The sequence below is a fragment of the Thunnus maccoyii genome, chromosome 4 (assembly GCF_910596095.1).
Source record: "Thunnus maccoyii chromosome 4, fThuMac1.1, whole genome shotgun sequence".
Classification (NCBI taxonomy): Eukaryota; Metazoa; Chordata; class Actinopteri; order Scombriformes; family Scombridae; genus Thunnus; species Thunnus maccoyii.
Window position 1 is genome coordinate 16,346,708 of NC_056536.1, and position 12,740 is coordinate 16,359,447.

The 12,740-nt window shown below is 39.6% G+C and overlaps 1 long non-coding RNA gene across 1 annotated transcript; it reads right to left on the reverse strand.

Moving 5' to 3' along the window:
* Positions 1 to 6,907: 6,907 nt before the first annotated feature.
* On the reverse strand, positions 6,908 to 10,718 carry LOC121895965. Its single transcript, XR_006095883.1, has 4 exons — positions 10,528 to 10,718; positions 10,190 to 10,380; positions 7,201 to 7,400; positions 6,908 to 7,046 (listed from the first exon to the last, which is right to left on the reverse strand). It is a non-coding gene; the product is annotated as an uncharacterized LOC121895965 (long non-coding RNA).
* Positions 10,719 to 12,740: the final 2,022 nt, after the last annotated feature.

Below are 12,740 nucleotides of genomic sequence, written 5' to 3' on the forward strand. Positions count from 1 at the left end.
TGTACTGTAAATTTATTTTCATATTGTGCTTTCAGCTGTGTGTGATCCTATCCATGTTGCCTATTAACATCATGTAAACAAGATGACCAAGCGTTGCCAAGTTTGGAGTTGCAAAGGACAAAGTTATGGTTATGGAGGGTTTTGATTCATAGACAATATTAACTGGTACTGAATTAATTAACTAGATCATTTTAATTACAGGATCATGGATACATGATTCAGTTGATTGATTTATTTTAATGTGCAATGAAAAAACTGCTGCTTCGCATTGCCTCTGGTGCAGTGAGGTATTCATTTTAATCATTTTTAAACAGATTGTACTTGTTTTTTACACAGTTCTATGTAGTTTTACGTGGTGGAAGGCCACATAGCCACACATAGAGAAAAAAAAATACACTAACTGCATAAAAATAGAGATGAGCAGCATGAAGCCTGAGTGGGTGCCCTGGTCAGAGACGCGCTCTGCTGCGGCAGATGTGTCGCGCTGCATCCATGCTAGGTGTATTTAGGCTGTAACAACCTGATGCTGATCTGTACGTAAGAAACAGACAGTAAAAGCCAGGAGATTAAGGGTTTAGAAACACCACCACATCTGCAGCCAAGGGTTAAGGAGTTAAGTAAAAACTACCAGAAATTTATGACAGATGGTCTGGGCTGCCTCACAGCCCCACCTGACAGTATCAAGACTAAACAGCAGCTAAACAATGGGGGGGGACCCAACTCTGGTAGAAGACAGCCTAATGAATGGGTTCTATCCAAATCCAACTTTTATCCAAAGTTACCCCAGATTCACAATGGCAATATAGGCTACAGAATACGTGGCAGAAATTTGCTTCAAGCGCACCAGAGCTGGTAACAACACAAAGTCAGTTGGCTGCTTTAACACAAGCTGAGAAGGAAAAAGAAACCATGCCAGCTGCAGTAAAACAGCCAGAGAAAGAGGAGACAAGCAAAAATGAACAGGCAGAAAATGAAAGCTCACGCACAAAAGAGGATGAGAGATCAGGCAGCAGCACAGAAGCAGCAACATATCAGTCTCCTAACTGCAGAACTTGCAGATAGGTTACATAATGCCCCAAAACCGCTGATCAGACCAGGTGACTTTTATGATTGGCCTAAGATTTGTTGTGAAACATACAACCCACTTCAATCAGATGTGGGAATTATGATAAGATTAGCCTACTGTAATTAATGGAATAACGTAAAAGAGAAGTTCGTAATGCCCTCTGCAGCTCCTAATGGAGACTGGATAGGCGTAAATGAGAGAGATACCTGGCTAGATTTCGAAGCTCTCCGGGTAATACAAAAAAGAGCACAAAACTAAAAGCAGACTTCAGTGTAGTCACTGCATGTCATCAAAAGAAAAAAGAGTCAGTTACAGACTTTATGGAGCATTTTCATGAAACATGAGAACAGAATGCAGGCATTGACATGAAGAAACACATAAAAGACACATAAAAGAAACTGCCAGTTATGACTCTTACAGCCGGTTTGCTTCCACATGTTGCAATAATCTACATCATTGCCATCCAGACCTCTCAGGTCATCTGGGACAGGTCTGCTTTCAGTCCTGAGAGTCAAAACTAAACATGGAGAAGCAGTGTTCAGCAGTGCGCCACATATCTGGAACAAAATCCCAGAAAACTGCAGGTCTGCTGCAACTAAGTTCTTTAAAATCAAGGCTGAGGACTTTTCTGTCTGTCGCTGCCTTTTATTAAATTAAATCTGAGACTTTTGATTCATTTCTTGCACTGCACTGTAATCCTTATTCTCATATTTTATCTCTTATTCTATTTTAGCTTATTTTATTTTCTATTTTCTTAATTCTAAACTATTTTAATTGTATTTAAATTTCCTCTTATAATGTGTTTGTTTTGCATTTTGTCTTAATTCTTTTAATGTTTTATGTAAAGTACTTTGAATTGCCTTGTGTTGAAATGTACTATACAAATAAACTTGCCCTGCCTTACAAACTTTCATGGCACAGACAGGGAGAGAGGAAGGAGTGCAGCCAAAAGTTCAAAAGCAAGAGATACTTTCCCCTTGTGGCAAATTTGTGATTTGATACTGACAAACACAAACAAAAAAATACAAATAAAATTGACTCGACTTGACTGCTGCTAAACAAGCCATGCTTACAACGTCCTCTATAGTACTACAGTGTTGATCTTTACAGCCTCCAGTTCTCCTACCAATTGCCTCACTTGATGAGGTCAGGGGTGCCAAAGCCCACACTGATGGTTGTAAGAAAACACTGTGAAGTAATAAGGATTGTACCCAAACAGAGTCAGGCTTGTGGCCCCATTCTAATGGCAGGCCAGTTTGCCCAGAATCCCTTCTCCATGTGTTGGCCAAGTTGTTCATGGTCCTACACATGTAGCAAAGCGGGGATGAATCATGTCATCCGAACACTCTGCTTCCTGGGCCCAGAATAATGCCTTCTTAAAAGACAACGGAGACTTGAGTTGACTTGAGTTTCATTTCCTCTACATGCGTGTTTTTCAAAAACACAAGAGAACAAGTGTAAAGTATGTTTTAACATAAGCTGCAATTGTTAACATGTCTGGCTAATTAGCTTACTACCTACAGTTATTTTGTGTTAACTTAAGGAGCACATCATTACCTAACTACATTTTGTGGGGCTTAATGAGACTTTAAAAAGAAGCCCTCCTGGACTCTATCAGTTCATGTTAGCAGCTCTGTCCTGCCCTTTACTGGATTTGAGGAAGTTGAAACTTCAGCAAATTATTGTCTAAAATAACATTAAGTTTGCCAAACACATCAATTAGTCCTCATCCAAAAACTGAAAACATGCTGTTTGAACATATGAACAATAAAGCATGAATCTTGCTTTCCAAGTATGTGAGCTAAGCAGTCAAACAGGGTTATGTTATTTTCATCTCATTGATAGTGAAGGATGACTAGCTCTACACTGCAGTACGATGCCACTCTGCCTATTTTCATGTTTTCTACGTGAATCATTGACTAGTGAAGATGATTACTTTTTGCCAGGGACATGCAGCAAGCCTCAATGTTTTAGCACAATATCAGGGTTGCCAATTTTGGGTACCTGGCTAGAGTAAGATTTTGATGCCATGAGCTTAATCATGCAATCATAATCATACATCACACACTTCTCTTGTCAAGTTTTACCACTCAATTCACCATGAGGGTGTACAGCAGTATGCAGCTTACACAATTATACAATACTTATACTCTGAATTTCACAATATTGAACATACACTAACCCTAATCATATTCAGTTTTCAAAACCCAAATTCCAAGAATACCATCCTAACCCTAAAAAACTTATGAGCCTATGCTTTAACAAGCAATACACATTAACAAAGACATGAAAAAGGAGGAAATTATGTCAGGCAAGTGGGGCGGGATAATTCACATATTTGCACAGCGCAGTAATTTCAAGTGCAGGTTAGGTAATATGGACAATTTCCCTTCACACATACTAATTAAACAATCCAAAGAAGAACAAACCAGAAACTACTTACATTATGTCAGAAATGCACACCTCATGTATTTACTCTCTAAAGTACGGTGGCCCTGAAGTGCAGATCACAACGACAAAAGAGAAAGCACGACAACAAATAACAAAACACAACAGCAAATAACAAAACACAACAACAAATAACAAAACACAACAGCAAATAACAAAACACAACCGCAAAAGCAGAAAACACAACAACATTAACTTCTACCAGAAAAGATCGACAAAGCTTGTTGCTGATTGGACGCTCTCCTACTGACAAGGATCATTGCTGATTGGATGGACGCACTGTCTGTCTTTTTAACAGGAAGGAAGCACTGTCTGCCTTCATTTGGGGTCCGTGTAGTCTCCACCCAAAGCTGTGTTCAACTTGATTCATAACAGGATAAACAATCAATGTATTTTTGTTTTTCGTGTGAAGTAAAAAAAAAAAAAAAAAAACGAAACTCCACATTCTTTCATATATAGATAGATAAATAGATAGATAGATAGATAGATAGATAGATCCGTCCGATCAGCGTTGATCCTTGTCAATGGGAGAGCGTCCAATCAGCAACAAGCTTTGTCGATGGCAGGTACCTGCCTTTTCTGGTAGAAGTTAATGTTGTTGTGTTTTCTGCTTTTGCGTTTTGTTATTTGTTGTTGTGGTTTCTCTTTTGGTGTCGTGTTTCGTCATTTATCGTTGTGTTTTTCTATTTCTCATTGTGATTGGCACTTCAGGGCCACCGTACCAAAGCCTGCCGCACTCCAACTGCTCAGCCTACCCACTAATGTAGGTGCAACTTGTATAGATCAATAAATGCTGAACTACCTGTTTCCACACTCCGATTACACTTTCAGCCTTTCTAACATCATATTTCAAATTATTATATGTCGTGTAGACGTCCAGTAAACCTCCACTTTTCAACAACATTTTGCCCATTGATTAATTAATCCAGATCCTTTCTGATATCAGCTCAAATGTCCTCAAGATCTGACTGAACTCATGACATCATCTGTGACGTAATGACAGGATGTGAATCAGCCTGTTTCAGCTCACTGATGATGTCATGGTACTAAAGTGGTAACTCCTTCTATGACATCATATGTGATGTCATGAGTCTACACAAGGAAGTTTATAAATAGACCTTAAAATCAATAAATCCATCAAGCTGAGGTCGACTAGGCTCCCTTAGATGGAAGGCGTCCTCAATCACAGCTTCTGAGGTGACCGAGTTGAGTCGCTGAAGTATCGCCAGAGAGTTTCCCGCTCTGGAGGTCAGAGTCAGCGTGCAAGAACTGGGCCTTGGGAAAGCAGTGCTCGACTCGTGTGTTGAGGCCCACCTCTGAAGTTGTGATTGAGGACGCCTTCCATCTTCGTAAAAAGAAAAACCCGGGTTAGGATCGTATTCCTGGATTTGGATTCAGTCTTTGGAATATGCCCAAAGACTCCTTCTGGGGCGATTGTATTTTTCCATGGAGGAATACTTGATCACTTCCAAATTGAACTGAAGTTTAGGGAGTAAGATGCACCTGAACTTAACCCTAATCATATTCAGATTTCCAAAGACTGAACCCAAATTCCAAGAATACCATCCTAACCCTAGAAAAAATTGTGAGTGTATGCTTTCAATAGCGGTGCACATTAACAAAGACATGAAAAAGGAGGAAATTATGTCAGGCAAGTGGCAGGATAATTCACATATTTACACAGCGCAGTAATTTCAAGTGCAGGTTAGGTAATATGGACAATATTCCCTTCACAGATACTAATTAAACACTCCAAAGAAGAACAAACCAGAAACTACTTACATTATGTCAGAAACACACACCTCATGTATTTACTCTCTAAAGCCTGCCGCACTCCAACTGCTCAGCCTACCCACTAATGTAGGTGCATTAATTAAACCAGCCAATAGGTGGCTGCAGCACATCTGCGAATCAGGTGACACAGTTTGTATCCCACTAATATCACAACTTGTATAGATCAATAAATGCTGAACTACCTGTTTCCACACTCCGATTACACTTTCAGCCTTTCTAACATCATATTTCAAATTATTATATGTCGTGTAGACGTCCAGTAAACCTCCACTTTTCAACAACATTTTGCCCATTGATTAATTAATCCAGATCCTTTCTGATATCAGCTAAAATGTCCTCAAGATCTGACTGAACTCATGACATCATCTGTGACGTAATGACAGGATGTGAATCAGCCTGTTTCAGCTCACTGATGATGTCATGGTACTAAAGTGGTAACTCCTTCTATGACATCATATGTGATGTCATGAGTCCACACAGGAAAGTTTATAAATAGACCTTAAAATCAATAAATCCATCGAGCTGAGGTCGACTAGGCTCCCTTAGATGGAAGGCGTCCTCAATCACAGCTTCAGAGGTGACCGAGTTGAGTCGCTGAAGTATCGCCAGAGAGTTTCCCGCTCTGGAGGTCAGAGTCAGCGTGCAAGAACTGGGCCTTGGGAAAGCAGTGCTCGACTCGTGTGTTGAGGCCCACCTCTGAAGCTGTGATTGAGGACGCCTTCCATCTTCGTAAAAAGAAAAACCCGGGTTAGGATCGTATTCCTGGATTTGGATTCAGTCTTTGGAATATGCCCAAAGACTCCTTCTGGGGCGATTGTATTTTTCCATGGAGGAATACTTGATCACTTCCAAATTGAACTGAAGTTTAGGGAGTAAGATGCACCTGAACTTAACCCTAATCATATTCAGATTTCCAAAGACTGAACCCAAATTCCAAGAATACCATCCTAACCCTAAAAAAATGTCCTCAAGATCTGACTGAAGTCATGACATCATCTGTGACAAACAAACAGGTTAGATCGTATTCCTGGAATTGGATTCAGTATTTTGAATATGCCCAGAGACTCATTTAGGAGCAATTGTGTGTTTCCATGGAGGAATACTTTATCACTTCCAAATTGAACTGCAGTTGAGAGAGTAAGCTACACCTGAACCTAACTCCAAAAATGGGCACACAGGTTGATTCACAAATGAAAATCAAAGACGTGTTGTTTCCAATATCAAAACGACAATGTTTTATTGAATGTTCACAAGCTAAAAAGGCAATGCTGCCTCTACAGCCACCACAACGATATACTATTCAAAGAACTGCTATTATTAATAGAACATATATATCAAACTCTGTATCTCCGATCATTGACAGGGCATGGGAACATAATTACTATAATGAGATTTAATTTTGTATATTACTCATTGAAGGTTAAGAATGTAACAGGTACTGTAAAATGTAACTGGTACTTAGAAACAGTGCGCACAACTCCAAATCTCAAGATGATGTCAGGTGCACAGTTGCGTTCAAAACTAAAGAAACAAAACAAACAACAAAAACTTTTTCTGTCCACATCAAAATATAAAAGAAGATGGATTAGTGAGTGCCGTTGTTTTGTTTTGTTTGACTGTAAAATGTAACACAAAAACACAACACACAAATTCAGTCTTTAAAACATCAACTTGAACAGTTGGTCTGCTGTGGAGCCAGGTCTCTTGGTTGGCTCCTCCATAATTTGTTGCACAATCTCTAAGAGAAGATAAGTGGACAAGTGGTTGTTAGCAGCTGTTTATAAATTGCCATGGTGACATAACAACTTTAAGACTTATCAATAAGTGCTTTATTGAAAACATCCCTTTATTACAGAGCCTCCATGGTCAAATCACAGACTGTAATGACTCACCACTTTAGCTGTCTCCTGTCTTGTCACAGCGGTGATAACCTGTATACTGCTTGATGTCTTTCACAAGGGCTCAAACAGGTGCATCACAGACAACACAGATTTTCACTTTGATGGCTCCACCATGTAAACCATCTCTGAGTATCTCTTGTAGGTCATCAACCATTTCCTCCAAAAACTCAAGAGATGTTGGTCTTGAGGAACTAAGTGTTAGGACCACAGGGAAGACTATGTTTAGTTGAAAGTGAATGCAGCAGAGGACTGGCCACATTGTTAACTTGCTGCTCTTGAACATTCAGAGAAATTTCTATTTCCCCTACTTCCTCCAGCATTTCTCTGGGTTAATGTTGTAGCTGTTGTGTGAGTGTCTCCTGGAAATCAAAAAGTATGTATTGCAGGCCAGACTTTATACTGACTGGAATATTTTTTGGTGTCTGCAACAGGGTACGGGCAGTGGAAGGCAATTCGGGGTGGCCATGAATTTTTAAACCTCTCACGAGGTCATCCAAGGCATGTGTGTGAACTGGTCAGTGTTTTGAAACCCACTCCTGAAAAAACTCAATGATTGTGAACTATCCTCTCTAAACTTTTCTAAGGTACTTCTCTGCTCCTCTGCCCATTCTCCTCCTACTCTTCCATCTCTTCCTTTTCACTTTCATTTTCTAACTGCATGGTTTCTGATAGTTGGTAATTAAAGGTCAGCAGGGTCCTATGTGCATGTTTCCATTGCAGAGTATACTGCTGTCTCTGCAACCTGTCCAATCTGGAATTAAAAGGGGGTTAAAGGCAATATTCCTGTATTTCATTTCATTTTTACATTTGTCCCTATACTGTTCTTAATTATATTTTATCAAGATACTTCTAAAATAGCTATGAAACATATTCACAGCCCTTGGAAGTTTTCATTTTATATTGTTTTATAACATCATGTCCAACATTATATCCTTTTTGACACTGATCAACAGAAAAATACACTTGAATGTTAAAAGTGAACACATATCTCTACAAAATGATCACAATTAATTATGTGCAGTTTTTAAAAACAACAAAAAACATGTTAACATATTCACCTGTCCAAGTCAGTATTTAGTAGATGCACCCTCCCTTGTCAGCATTTACAACCTTGCATATGTATTAAGTTTAAAAAACATGCGTCAAGAAATTGAATTTTGTCCAACTGTGCTGTGGCCTGTGAGACCAGGATGTTGCAAAATGCTTGTGCAGACATGGAACTACTAAATATTAAGCACAGAAATAAACAGCAGATTCTGTTCAGGAATATTACAGGTGTAGGGACAGGAATCACAGTGATCATATACAGCTTTTTACAGATGGGTCAAAGGGTCCACTGGCAGAGGTAACAGGAGCAGCAGTGATGATTTCTAGTCACCAGACTGGGGTTGGTAAGAGAACGTCAGATTATTTGGGTGTGTATGCTGCACTAATTGCAGTTCTGTTAGCATTAGAGTGGGTGGAAGAAGGGATGGTAAGTAAAATACTTATCTGTAGTGACCTGGTGTCATTAAGAACAGGATCAGGCAGTAATGACTAAGATTTAATAAATAAGCTATTGTTCTCTTATTCAAGGTTAGCCAGTCGGGGAAAACATAAAGTTCATGTCCAGGAATCCCGGGAAATGAGAAAGCAGACAAGTTATTAAAGGAGGTGGTCAGGAGAGAATATGTGGATATTAATATTAAACTTTCAAAATCAGAGGGGAAAAGCATAGTTTGGAGGGAAATAATCAAACAATGGCAACAGCATTAGAATGGTGCAATAAAAGGAAGACATGAAATACAAAATAAAGTAGGAATGGTAAGAAATAGTGGAATGAACAAGAAAAAAACAATTATACATAGATTAAGAATTGGTCACAGTAACCTGAATATTACACTTTTTATCCTAGGAAAACATCCAACTGGTCATTGTAATCAGTGTCAGGAAAAAGAGATAGTGGGGGACGTCCTGATTTCATACAGGAATATGAGGAGGAAAGAAGAGCAATGCTTACAGGGCTACAGAGGCCAGGACGAATGGAGGCCGGGGTTGAGTGTGGGGACACGGAGGAGGGGAAAAAAATGATATTTAGATTTTTGAGAGCAACTGGAATAATTACAAGACTGTAATAGAATCAGACAAAGGTGGATGATTAAATCCAGACATAGGTAGTGATGCAACTTAAAGGATGCCAACTGACATGACACCCCAAAGAAGAAGAAGAAGACCAGGCCGTCTCATTCGGCCTTCACAGACTACAAAGGACACGCCTTTGTAGATTGAATTGGGACACAGCTTTTCACCATAATACCTTTTACCTGTTCAGCTCTGTTGCTGTCACAGTCTTAAATAATTTTCATTTTTGAAATGAGTCAGCTGGAAACATTTGTTTTCAACCAAGTCATGGAACTAACGCTAGCTTATTAGCTAGCTTGCAACAGTTGATAAGACCTGCCAGGGACAGTTGTTATTTATACCAGCAAAACTTGTGGTCACTGGCTAACAAGGAGACAAGGACGTTGTCTGCCTCTTTCTGAAATCAAAGATCTATTATTTCAAAAATTACTAAGAACTTTTATGGTAAATCTGCCACCATTAAATATATGTATATAAAAAACATGGTTTTAATGGGACAGGTTGATGACTCGATTGCTGGGTTTGAGGTCTCAGTACAGGATGCTGTAAATTAGCCATGGATGTACTCAAAAGCTGAGACAGTCTCTGCAACATACATCCAAGTCATGTCCACAGGAAAGCACACACAGTGTTAAAGCAGGATGGCGCAACCCCCGACTAAAAGGACAGGAGATATAAGGACAGACACTGTCAGGTCAGATGCTGTGTTTAGGCCTTCTTGGTGTGTGTTCGGTGAGTACAGTGGGCAGTCCATATGGAAATGAAGTAAAGTTGTACTTCATACACTAAACCTAGTCCACTGTACATCTGGTTAATTGAACAAACATGACACTTGTGTATTCCAAAGCAGCCTCCTTACCTCCTACATACTCCATCGCCATACAGTTCCCTCTGTGTGTCAAACAAGCAAAACATTGAGACAACAAAGGCATTGTCAATGAATGTGAGGATATCTCGCTCCACGAACCTGCTGGATTGGGTACTTTTTGGTCAAATTCTACTATTTGATCAGGCAAAAGTCTGACCAGTCTCCTTGTGGAGTTTACAGACCTGGAAGAGAAGGAAAAGGAAACATGAGCAGCTCCTACTACTGAATATAAGCTCTCACTGAACACAGACCAAGAAGGTCTAAACATACATTTCATGTATTTCTTAGAGTTGGTTAGGAAAAAATATGGCTAACAATTAAACACCCACATCATGGAGAAGCTTCTTCAGTTTATTCCACAGCTCCACTAAGTAGTTGGAGCTGACCAGACCGTTCTGGGCTATGTTGTCACAGTTCCTGGACAGCTTGGCCAGCTGGAGCTGAGAATGAACTTCAGGGCACAGGTGGCCTGGAGCAGACAGTTGACTAGGTATCCTGCCTATGGGTCTGATTGGACTGATTCCTGGGACTGAACAAGGATGGAAGACAGAAATCAAAATAGTGATTAATATTTCTATTTAGGAGAGATCTGAAATTAATGTTCTGTTAAAGGTTCTGTGATTTAAATTGGGGATATACTGTATAATCTACCTTCCTCCTTCCTTTATAAGCACTATATACACAATTAAATGGTTTATTACTCACTGTAATGTGGTAGACATTTTTAAGTGTTTATTAAAGCTTGCTTTAGCATTTTGAATCAACTGCCTCACACGAAAACAGTTTATATTAATAAGCTACACTGTCTAATTTACCAGCTAACAGGCAGCCTTGCTAAAAATGACCTTGGTTAACATTTTCAGAAAACACCAAGGAAGACAGGTTTTCCCTTTTTTATGAAATTTTAACTTAAAATAATTAAAATAACTTTTTAATAAAATTTGATAAATATGTACATACTGGCTGCTGCTGTTCTGGAATATACTGCCATCTTTCTTGTTGAAGTTGACATAGGCAATGCAAGCTGTTAACTGCAAATGCGCTGAAAATTCAGTTTTCCACACTGAAGTCTGAACTTCAACAGACAGAAAAAGTGTTTTTTAAACTTAACAGAACAGTATCTGTCTTGACTATCAGCTGGATGTGAGTCCCCACAATGTCTGTAAACAGATTAATGTCCCCACAACATGAGTAATACCTGCTACACAAACACACAGAGGAGGCACATAAAGTGGACTGAAGTACCTTTTGTGTTTAGTTTTATTTCACGCTGCCATGGATTTGAAGTAGTGGTGTTACGGAATGTAATTGATCCGTACAGATCGCCCCCCACAGTTCAGCACACATGTGAACCATGGATTAACTGCAAAATTTATTATCTCATTGGAGACAAAGTAAACAAAATGCTGCAGCTACAAGTCATGGACAGACAGCATGTCATTAACAGGAGTTGCTATCTATTTATATCCATCTATACAAAAAATCATTTCTGTGTGTGCGTGTGTGTGTGTGTCTTCTCCTGTCAACCAACCTCCCTTGTCAATCTCTGACAGCATTGCTGCTGCATCTGAAACCTGGTGTTTGACTGGTCCTGCATTCTGTGTGTTGTACTCTGCGGCCCTGTCTTCCTCGACCACCCGCCCCATGTTACTGTTAGTCTCTCTCGGGGTAACAAAGGGGTCTAGGTAAGACAGGACCGCAGAGTACTTCCAACTCTTAGCTGACCCTGCTGCTGACCCACTTTTTCTTTCTGTCTCCTTTCTCTTCTCCTTGAGATAGGTGTCCCTGAGGCCCCTCCACTTCCTGCAGCAACCTCCTCTGACAAGAAACACATGTAAACATGAACCGTTCAGTCTAAATGGCTAGTAAGCCAGACAAGTATGGCAGGAAAGCCAGTTCTGAATGGTTGTGCTAAGTGGGGCTAATGCTAGTGCTAATTTGGTCCACAGTAAAGTAAAACGGATAGCTAGAATCAAGTAATAGACACATATTTTCAGAACCTACCAGGTGGTCCTATTCCCTCACTCACTTTCTTCCAATATCTCAAAACCCTGATACGATCCGAACCGTCATCCGTTGCACCCCTAATTTGAAGCAGAAGTTGAAGTCTACAAATCTGCAAATAAAATAATCGCAGCAAAATCAGCAACTGTTACTGTCAGTGACAATCAGCAGATTCCACCTGCTGCAGGAATAAATTTAGGCAAATAAATTCAGCGGTGAGGACCCTCAGTGGTATGTGGTTTATAGAATTACACACACACAGATTCTTTAAAGAGAGAGAAAGGACAAGAGAAGGTTGATGATCAACAGCACCGACTGCTGACAAAAACAGTTTGTGTGCAGTGTACACTATAGGCAACAATACCTACATCTGTTTTTACTCCCAAATTTTCAACATAATGGTCCTCATTTTGTCACAAAGATAGGATTTTAAAAAATGTATTTTTATTGATTTAAACAAGGGTCTCTTGAGATAAATTACCTTTTTTATGAGAGAAACCTGTCAAAAAATGGAAGCATAGAGTAGCTAATACATAAA